This window comes from Cajanus cajan, chromosome 6 (genome assembly GCF_000230855.2).
Source record: "Cajanus cajan strain Asha chromosome 6, NIPB_CcT2T_4, whole genome shotgun sequence".
NCBI lineage: Eukaryota > Viridiplantae > Streptophyta > Magnoliopsida > Fabales > Fabaceae > Cajanus > Cajanus cajan.
This window is the reverse complement of record NC_138522.1, coordinates 24,211,479-24,223,024: the sequence shown is the minus strand read 5'-3', so window position 1 is coordinate 24,223,024 and position 11,546 is coordinate 24,211,479.

Here is an 11,546-nt window from a genome sequence, read left to right as displayed (position 1 = left end):
TTCCCCTTTTCTTCGTTTTCTTCACTTGACAATGTTTTCTCACTGAAAAAAATGGATTTTTTCATGTCTTGGGGCAGTGGGTTCTTTCGCCCAAATACTTGTTCATCCATATAGCGTCTTCTGCTGAGGTAACTCGTTCTTCGTTTTGCATTGCATTCTGAGTTTTTGAAGTTGGGGAAGGAAGTGGCCAAGTCCAGGTTGCAGAACGGGCCGTTCTGGTTGGAGAACGGGTCGTTCTCCAACCAGAATGGCCCGTTCTGCTTGCAGTCGTTTTTCTTTTTTTTTTTTTATTTTAATTTTTTACAACTTTTTACGTCGGACCTTGTAATGTCCAACGTAAATTTACGTCGGTTTTCGCACCCCAACATAAATTTACGTCTCCCGCTTCTACGTCGTAGCTTTTTCCGACGTAAAACCCCCTAAAATGACCGACGTAAAATGTATATTCTGTACTAGTGGTTGGCTTTTCTCATTTTTCTTTCTTGATGGTTCACTTTTGGAGTAACTCTTTGAAGAGTATTCATCTTTCCTATGGTCCTTTTAATGATGCAAAGATAATAATAAGGAATCCCTCTTAGAAGATGTTTTCCTCAACAATTATTGCTCAACGTTTATGCATAGTTGGATTAAATCATCAAGGTCCCTGTAGGACCAGGATTTTTTACCTTATCTTTTATCTTAAGGCTCAAACCACTTAAGAACCTATAAATGGTGTTTTTTTCTTCTTTCTTTATACTCGTCCTTATTGTGTACAACTCCATCTTTTGTCTAAACTCTTCCACATTCATATTTTTTATGGAGTCTTTGGAGCCTACCCATAAGTTCCTACCATAGTAGTAAAAGGATATGTGTCTCTTCCTCATGACCCTCTAAGATCTCACTAATATTGGATTGGGTTAAGGCTAAATAACACACATATTTTTGTACTGATTTATCTTAATTATCGAAACTACATTCAATTCTTGATCAAGTGTCACTATCTTTTATAAATATACAAGTATTCTTTCACAATCCACTTATGGCTTAACTTAAGTATTTTTTTGACTTGTTTTTTCAAGTAACTACCCAAGTATTCTTTGAACAATGAAGTTTCTCCAAGCTTTAACAACCAAGTATTATTTACAACAAAACCTCTTCAAGCTTCAAGCAATAACACAAAGTTAAAGTTAGGAAATCACTTATCGTTTCATCTTACTTTCAAGACGAGATACAATCAAATTAAGTAAAAGAAATTTTACAAAAAGAATAAATGAATAATTTTTACAATGGTTGTTCTCTCTCTTATTAGTACAAGAAATTTTACAAAAAGAATGAATGAATAATTTTTACAATGGTTGTTCTCTCTCTTATTTTTTATTCTTCAAACTTTTTTATATAGACACTTTATGAAGATGATCATTGCAAATCCTTAAGTATCTCTTATAAAGCTACTTCTTTTGTCTCTATCTTTCTTCCTTGTAGAGACAATTGTCTATTGTATATTAAATGCGAGCATTAAATGTGTTTTTATCAAATTGTCACTTTTTATCTAATCAATAAAGTTATTATTGTTGATCAACATCAAGATGAAATTCTTATATTTTGATGATTACAAATGTATTTGTATAAGCCTCTTGTTATTAAGAGTGCAACTTGTAAATTTGTCTCGTGTGTTTTGCTTTGTGCTTGTTTAGTTTTGTACTTAGGTGCTAAATCATTGCTTAGTTTATTATTCTTCATTTAAGTTTATGGTTGATGATTTAGAAAAGATCTGGAATGAAAAATTGAAGTATTGAGTTTTTATTCAAAATAAATGATTATCTTTTGAAATAATCGATTATTTGCTTTATTTTTTAGTAACTTGAGAAACAATTACTGTAATAATCGATTATCTGACTAAATAATCAATTATTTTAGAAGTAGCTTCTAGAATACTCGATTATTCTAAAAATAATTGATTAAATTGTTTTTCGTAAGTTTTAAGATTTGCAAAGAACAAAATAATTAATTATTCATCAAAATAATTGGTTATTTTAGAAAAAAAAACTCTATATAAAATTTTTCATTTTCATAACTTAGAGAGACTTGGATTTTTATGAATTCTAAACAATTAAGTGAGATATGAGCTAAGTTTTCTTGATAAAAGAGGTGTGTTATGCTTAGTGGGAACCTCTAGCATGAATCAAGAGAATTGATAGATCCAAAACAAAGTTCTAATAATAAGATTAAAAAAAAAGATATTCTAAAAGATAATGTGTAGTAGTTGGATCGTGTCACAGGCATGATTGATGGGTCATGGTCATGATCTATTTGGTTTGTTGAGTTGGTCACAGATGTGACTGGTGGGTCATGGCCATGACCCATTCACTTTGTTGAGTTGGTCATGGGTGTGATTGGTGAGTGACGGTCGTGACCTTTTCTATCCTATTTCTTCTACTTTCTTTTGAAGCAATCACGAGCATGACCCTCCAATCACGATTGTGATTCTTTTATGACTTGTCTTTTTCTCTTTTTTTTCTTGTCTTTCGTCATTAATATTTGATAAGGAATGATATCTTCACCTAATATATGAAAATAATAAAGAAAAATAGAATGTAATGAGCATAAAAGAAAAACTAAATTTAAAAGCATTTCCTATGGTAACTACGTTATACGATGCATGGATCTACTTTTATTTAGTTAAAACTTAAGACAAAAGCATAAGAAAAATTGCAAAGCATCAATGTATCATATGCATAAATATTTTTAAGGGTATGATATGAAATACAATGTAAGGGAAAATCCCCTTATGTAAAAGCTTAAAGATTAGTCCTTGGGGATAACCGAGTTTGGAAAACCTAAGTCTTTCTCATTGTGTGCACGGGGTAGAACTTGTGCAACTCTTTTGTCCTAACTAGACCCTAATAATATGTTCTCCTAGTGAGAGTATGTTGAGGGTGTGACTTGACATGTAATCCAAGGCTACTATATGTGTTTCTCGAGACAATGCACCACGTGATTGTTTTTTACCGACGCTACATGCATGATTAAATGTAGTTTGTATCCATTGTATAACGTACATGATGATCTATTGTATTCGCTTATTATGTTACGAATAATTGTAACATGAATGTTTTAGTACTACGCTTATGCTTTATCTCTTGTTTCTGTTTGGCTATCCAACTACAACCTACGTCATGAGATAAAGTAAAATATTTCTCACTCCCCTTTGTTTTATCCATTTGTTTTGGTTTTGTTGCAGGTGATTTTCAATATGATGTTAAAGATTTTGGTGATAAAGCTTAGTCTTTATTGAAATATTATGCTCTGATAAAATGTGACATCAATGCTTAGTTAGGAGTTTAATTCTACTTGTTACATTTTGGGACAATCATTATTTCAATATAATTTCAGTTAGTTTTGTTGTTTTAGTTTATGAAAAGATGAGATATTCTCTATGTTGAACATTATTTTTATTAATGACAAGTGTTGTTATTCAATTTATTATTATTATTATTATTATTATTATTATTATTATTATTATTATTATTATGGTATGTAAGGTAAAGGGTATCACATTGGGTAATGGGATTGACTCTCAATCTCGTTAATTGCGTTTCTATGCTTTGCAGGAGAAATTTCGATTCGATATTTACAATGGTAAGTGGTACTTTATATAATTTATACATGCTCCATGATTAAAGCACCTATATAAGAAAGCATGATGATTCAGAAAGAGAGAGAGAGAACCGAACCAACTATTGATCATATTCTTTCTTTCTATAAAATAGCTTTGTATTGTATCGATTGTATCACATTTTGAAAGTAAAATGAAAAATAACATTGTTAGTTTTTGCCCAACTGTAACTTAGTGTTATATGCTTTGAGTCTGGAGAGACTTGACGGTAAAAGAATGAAGTTAGCAGAAAAACACATAGAAGGGGGTTGAATATGTGTGTGTGAACAAAGGTATTTTTAAAATCTTCGCAAGAGTAATTTTCTTCGTCCAATGTACTTTTAGATGTCAGACGGTTGTGCAGAATTTGCTTAACACAAGGTCATTACATCTGAAAGATTTATCGTCTGTTGAGGAAAAATGGTTTATAATAATAATTAAAGTTCTTGCATTTTCCTTTTCAAGATAGTTTTATTTAAGGATAAGCAGTAGATAAAACTTTTCAGTATAATATGTTTGTTAATCAAAATTTGCGTCTTCGTCTGAAAAATGATTTTAATGAAGAATAGACAGTAGACGAAGTTTTTAACATGATTTGTCAATTAAGAAAAGTTTGCATCTAAAATATAAATAAAACAGTGTAATCATTTTTATACTGGTTCGCTCAACTGAGCTACGTCCAGTTTCCTACAACTGAAGGGTTCCACTAGATATGAAATGAAGTACAAAAGTATTGTCGACCACTTCTGGCCCGTTGACTTCACTCATCAACGCTAGTATCTTCTTATCAGCCTCTTCAGGCTAACAATGAGTATTATGGACCACCCAGGTCAGAACCACTCCTGGTCCAAGTATTCTCGACCTCTCCAGGCCTTGATTATTCTAGACCATCCCGGTCACGGCCACTCCTGGTCACGAGTATTCTCAACCACTCCTGGTTGGTTAGCTTCACTCACCAGCTCTAGTATTCTTAAACCACTTATGGTTCCCCAAGTATTCTCGACCACTCCTGGCCTGCCAGCTTCACTCACCAATGCTAGTATATTCTTATCAACCACTTCTGCCTAGTAATGAGTATTATGGACCGTCTAGATCAGAACCACTCCTGGTCCAAGTATTCTCGACCACTCCTGGTCCTCCAGCTTCACTCACCAGCGCTAATATTCTTTAATCAGCCTCTTCAGGCTCGTAGTGAGTATTCTTTGACAAGCCCCTCCAGGCTTTACAATTATTCTTTACCTAGCCTTTTCAGGCTTTACAATTATCAACTAGGCAGGTTTGGTTTGAGTGTATGGGTTACTCTCAAGGAGAGGATACATATGTTTTTACACTCACTAAGGTATGCAACCTTAGTCTTTACAACGATTGAGTGTTTGGTTTACTCTCATAGAGAGGATACATAAATTGGTACACTCACTAAGATTTTGTTCCTAAGATGTACACGTTTGGAACTCCTTAGTTTACAGAGAGAAATACACTAAGGTACATTTGACTCTAGGTGCCTCGTCTCTGATTTCTCTATTTCTTGGGCTTGATCTCTCTTTAACCATTCTTATGATCAAGTCATAGCCCAGGGCAACGCCAGCATTTCCAGGTTTGAGGTTATGTCATATATATAGTCTTGTAGAACTTGCCTGTTGCATATGTCCGTTGAAGCTGATATATTCGTTCGAGACTAGTTTAATCTTCTCATTTAATGCATTTGATCATGCATTAAATGTTGCTTCCTGTTCATGGACATTGTATATCTTCCTAAATTTGCAGTTTTTGACTTTCACTAAGACCTAGGAGCTTCTTGTCCTTTTCTGATCATGTAGATGTAGGGACTTTGTCTTTTTTCTGAAAAGCGGGTGTCTTTTTCTGACACACTCATGATTTGACGTTTAAGTTTGCTCTTCTTCTCTTCTCACAACTTTGATAACTTTGTGTGTTCTCCTGTGAGTGTGGACGATATTCAAATTGTCCTTTGAAACTTGACTCCTTAGGTGGTTGCGTGACAACTTGCGTCTACGTCTGGTAGTCTATATGTAGCTCAAGCCTTGTCCTTTCTCTAAGCATTTATCATCAATGCATTGACTCCTCCTTTCGTCTAGTTAACTTGTATATGGTCGGATTCGTTATGTTTTTTTGAAACACTAACACACTTGTTAGAGATAACAATGTGCATTATATTTGTCTCAATCAAAACCTTGTTGGGAGTTTCTTCGTCTGACTTAACAAAGAATACTTGGTTGTTAAAGTTTGAAAAGACTTTGTGTTGAAAGAATACTTAAGTAACTATTTGAAGTAGGGGTGTGCAAGGTTTGGTTTTTCCAAAAAACCACATTGAACCAAACCACACCATTTTATTAAATTGAACCAGTTTATAAACCATTTGAACCACTTTAATAAATCGGTTTAAAATTGAATTGTTTTAATAAACATGTTTATAATCGGTTTAAAACCAGTTTCAAAACCAAACCAGTTTTTAAAACTAATTTTAAGAAATAAATTGATTTTAACCGATTTTAAGAAATGCACCTGTTTCAAAAAATTAATTTTCCTGTATTTTTTCTTCTATGAAAACATCAGAAACTAGTTTATTGACTTTTCTTATATTAAATCGATTTCAAAACCTATATTTTTTTTGCTACAAAAAATCCAATTGCAAAACTATCATAATATAGTACAAGTGCAATATTGTAGTTCAACTAATTGGTAGTTCCTGTTTAGTGTTCACTAAATTTGTAATACAATTGCAAAACTATCGTACACTACAAATTTTTTTTGCACGAAATGGAGGCTTTCTTAGTTTCTAGATTCTTTGCTAAAAATTTTGCCCAAAAGAATTTTTTTAAAATCCTGGTATCTTTACTAAACATATAGACAAGAATTGTCGAATTGAGAATGAGTATGACGTGGAGGTGCGATCGTGCAAGACGAGATCGATTGCGAAGTTATTATATCTCCTTGACAGTATAAACTGAATCTTTTTTAAGTGAACCAGCCCTCTTAAAAAACAGGTTCGATCTTTAAAATTATATTTAAAAATATATATCTAGTTCATTATTTTTACAATTGGTTCTAGTTTTCGTAAAATGGTTCAATCTGGTTTTAAATTCAGTTCGGTTCTTTTGATTTTTTTGAACACCTCTAATTTGAAGAGACAAGTCAAATAATAATTAGGTTTGAGGCAGAAGTGGCTTGAAAAAAAATACTTGTATCTTTGTATAAATAGTTTAACTTGTTCTACCAGGATCAAGAATTGGATGTAATTTTGATGATCTAGACAAACCATTATAAAAATGTAAGTTTTAGATTAATACTATTCAACTCCTTTTTTATCTCTCTTTTCTCCATAGTACTTATTGTCACCATATTAATGCAAGAATTGCTCAAGAACCAACTCGGTGTTACACCTTCTATTCTTAAGAATTAATCAAACAACAACAACTCTAGTTCCAAAATAGACATGTGCTTATTGAATTCCATAAATAGAACACTCTGTTTGACAACATTTTGCGAATTTGGGTTGTTGGCTCAACTACTTGAGGCACTTCTCCTAGCACTAAAATGACCACCTATCAAGAAACTTCGTGAAAGCCTTCTTCACGTTTCATTGCCTAAACCCACAATTCCACAAATGCGCTTTCTTAGTTAAAATGATAGAAAAGTCATTCTCTTGCTTCAACCATTTGATAGTCTTCCAATCAACTTATTCATACTTAGTGTACCATCAAAATCAAGATCCCTTTCTTTGTTCATGCTATTTTCGCTAAAATTATATACAATGTTCCTAAATTTAAAAGTTAAAATTAATTTAATTAATTAAAGATTGAATTAAAAAAGAAAAAGTATTTAATTAATTAATAACTAAATTAAAAATATAATAATTTAAATGATCATATATCTCAAAACTAATATTACATTTAAATATATTTTTAGTCTATCAAATTTAAGGTAAATTTAATTTCGATTTTTCAAATTTAAAATTATTATTTTTAGTCCATATAATTTTGAAAAATCTTGTCTTAAACCTTCAAGACACCAATAATACATTTGAAAGTGACAAATTTAGATTTTTTTACTCAAATAATTCTATTTTAAAAAAATTTACCTAAATAGCAACTGTGCAAATTTATTTTTCCAACTAGCACCATTTATTGTTCACGTTTCGGAAGAGGCCGTTCTGAAATCAGAACGGGCCGTTCCAAAATTAAAATTAGCACATAAAAAGTGGAACCAGAACGGCCCGTTCTGCTTTTAGAACGGGCCGCTCTGACCTACAAATAAATTTTTTTTTCAATTTTTACTTATCAAATACCAAAAGTCAGAAACTAACATCAAATAATTAAATTTATTGAATATTAACATTTAAATATATCTAAATAAATTTATTAAAATTCAATACAATAATAAAGATCAATGGTGACAGAAACTGATTATGTTGTTCTCTAATGTCCATCTCTGTTTTAATCCTGCTAGACTTTGGCCGACCCTTGAAAGTTCGCTTGAGTTCTGGATTTGGCCACAAAGTTGGACCAGTGTAAGTAGGCCAATAATCTTCATGTTGGAGCTCTCCAAACTGTCCTTCATGTACCTTTTTGGAACTTGCCGCAATCATACCACATTTCATTTAGCCTTACTGTAAATCTCCTAGCGGGTCAAACTTTTCTCGGATGTAATCTTCATGTCGAAGCTCTCCAAACTATCCTTCGTATACCTTTCTAGAACTTGCTCAATCATACCACATTTCATTTAGCCTTACTGTAAATCTCCTAGCGGGTCAAACTTTTCTCGGATGTAATCTTTATGTCGGAGCTCTCCAAATTGTCCTTCGTATACCTTTCTGGAACTTGCCGTAATCATACCGTATTTTATTTAGCCTTACTGTAAATCTCCCAGCGGGTCAAACTTTTCTCGGATGTAATCTTCATGTCGAAGCTCTCCAAACTGTCTGATAGAACTAGGTGAAGACCGGTTGTTGAATCTTCATAGTTCCACCTTCATTCGACCTTTGCACCTTGAGGTTGATTGATTAAAAGCTTGAAACACCTTTGAAGAACCTTCAATGGTGGAGAAGCAACTTGGATGGTTCGGCCACTTCAAGAAGCTTGAAGAAGCTTGAGGAACCTAGTTCAAAGGTTGAAAACCTTTGAAGAAAAACCTAGAGGAGAAGCTCCACGGTTGTAGGGACTTAAGAGAAAAGAGAATTATAGTAGAATTTCTGAATTCATTCATCAAAAGTGAAGTATTAGGTCAGATTTACAAATATATAGGGAGAGGTAGCTTGTAGTGTAAGCTAATCTTAACCATGGTTCACTAGGAACCATGGTAAGGTTTAGCCCAACCCATGGTTTCTAAAACTTGTAGGAGAAGCTAACCTTGACCATGGTTCACTTAAGAACCATGGTAAGCTCAGCCTAACCTCCCAAGGTTTAGAAGCTTGGAAGGCAAGCTTCAAAGCTTGAAGGAGAAGACTCAAATTCGGCCAAGAACAAGGTAAAGAGCTAGGCGGCCAAGACTCAAAAATGATCACTTGATTTATTTCAAAATATTTGATTTGGTTTAGTTAGGTTCATCATATGATGATGAGACCTAGCTAAATCAAATCTATGAAAAATTAGGAACAAAATGAGTCTAATATGCAAAATTTTGCCTAGGCCCAGTTCTGGTCCAATTACTAGTCACACCCTCAGGCATTGCTAAATGTCACCCTTTTTTCCCTACTGAAAAAATAGAAAAAGAGTGTATCAAAAAGGGAGGTTAAATGGAGTTAAACTCTCCAAGTAACCCACCCTAAAATCAATATACAATCACTAATTAAAAGCAAGTAAAGTGCCTCACAAATATAAAGGCAAAATTAAACCTATACAAAGGAACTATGTACAAAATATATACAATTAGAACTAGGCCTTCTCTTCATGATAGAGTTGTCCAAATGAAGAGTACCTTGGGCTTGAGAAGCCCACTAGTCTTCAAGAGGTCTAACTCTTCTTGTATTCTTCTAGCCATAGCTCTAGTGACTGGGCCATTGGCCCATAGTCTATCATCCCCTCCCTCTTGAGAAGGATTTGTCCTCAAATCTGTAGGTTCATCTTCCTCATTATAACCTGCAAAGGGAATAAGATCACTAATATTAAAAGTGTTACTTACTCCATAATCACTAGGAAGATCTAACCTGTAGGCATTATCATTGATTCTTTGGAGGACCTGAAAAGGACCATCTCCTATTTGATTGAGTTTAGACTTCCTTTGAGAAGGGAATCTTTCCTTCCTCAAATGAAGCCAAACCCAATCTCTTTCCTCAAAGATGAGGTTTTTCTTTCCTTTGCTTCTTTCTAAAGTAGTTCTCTCATTTTGTTGTTGTATATTAGTTTTAACCTTCTCATGTAATTTCTTCACAAATTCAGCCCTGGATACCCCTTCTTTATGAAAATAATGAGAAGAATCTGGTAGGGGTATTAGGTCTAAAGGAGTGAGAGGGTTAAAACCATAAACAACCTCAAAAGGTGAGATTTTGGTAGTCTTATGGACTATCCTATTATAAGAAAATTCAATATGGGACAAGTACTCATCCCAAGACTTATGGTTACCCTTAAGGACTGCCCTTAACATTGTAGATATGTGTCTATTAACTATTTCTGTTTGCCCATCAGTTTGGGGATGACAAGTAGTTGAGAAAAGTAGTTTAGTTCCTAGCCTACTCCATAGAGTTTTCCAAAAATGGCTAAGGAACTTAGTGTCCCTATCTAAAACAATGGTTTTGGGAAGACCATGAAATCTAACCACTTCCTTGAAGAAGAGTCTTGCTATGTTGCTTGCATCATCTATTTTGTGACAGGGTATAAAATGGGTCATTTTGCTAAATTTGTCCACTATCACAAAAATAGAATCCATGCCTCTCTGGGTCTTGGGCAAGCCCAAAATAAAATCCATACTGATATCAACCCATGGAGAGTTAGCAACTGGCAAGGGTGTATAGGAGCCATGAGGCATTACTTTAGACTTTGCTTGTAAACAAGCTATACATCTAGAGCAAAACCTCTCAACATCCCTTCTCATATGGGGCCAAAAGAAATTTTCTTTTAAAAAGCTTAGAGTCTTTTCAACTCCAAAATGCCCCATGAGACCACCCTCATGACTTTCTTTAACAAGGAGTTTTCTAATAGATCCTTGGTATATACAAATTCTTCCTTCTTTATACAAGTACCCCACAGAAATATACAAACCTCCTTGAGGCTTTGCCAAGCATCGGGTATAGTATTCATTAAACTCAAGATCATTGGAATACAGTTCCTTAATGTGATCAAATCCCAAGATTTGAGACCCAAGGGAGACTAGCAAAGTGTGTCTCCTAGAAAGGGCATCAGCCACAACATTATTTTTCCCTTTCTTGTAATTGATCACATATGGGAATTGTTCCAAGAACTCTACCCATTTAGCATGTCTTTTATTTAATTTTCCTTGTCCCCTCAAGTACTTAAGTGACTCATGGTCACTATGAATGACAAATTCCTTGGGAATAAGATAGTGTTCCCAAGTTTGAAGGGCCCTAACCAAAGCATAAAGCTTTTTGTCATAGGTAGGGTAGTTAAGGGAGGCACCTTTGAGTTTTTCACTAAAATAAACAATTGGGTGCCCACCCTGTAACAAAACCGCCCCTATGCCAACTCTAGAGGCATCACATTCTAGCTCAAGAGTTCTTGAAAAATCAGGTAGAGCTAGAAGTGGTGCATGGGTAAGCTTATTCTTTAAGGTTAGAAAGGTTTTCTCTTGTTTCTCTCCCCAATTGAATTCTACATTTTTCTTCACCAACTCATTCAATGGGGAGGCAAGTGTGGAGAAATTAGGAACAAACCTTCTATAGAAGCTTGCCAAACCATAGAAGCTCCTAATATCTCCAACACTTTTAGGAGTAGGCCACTCTTGG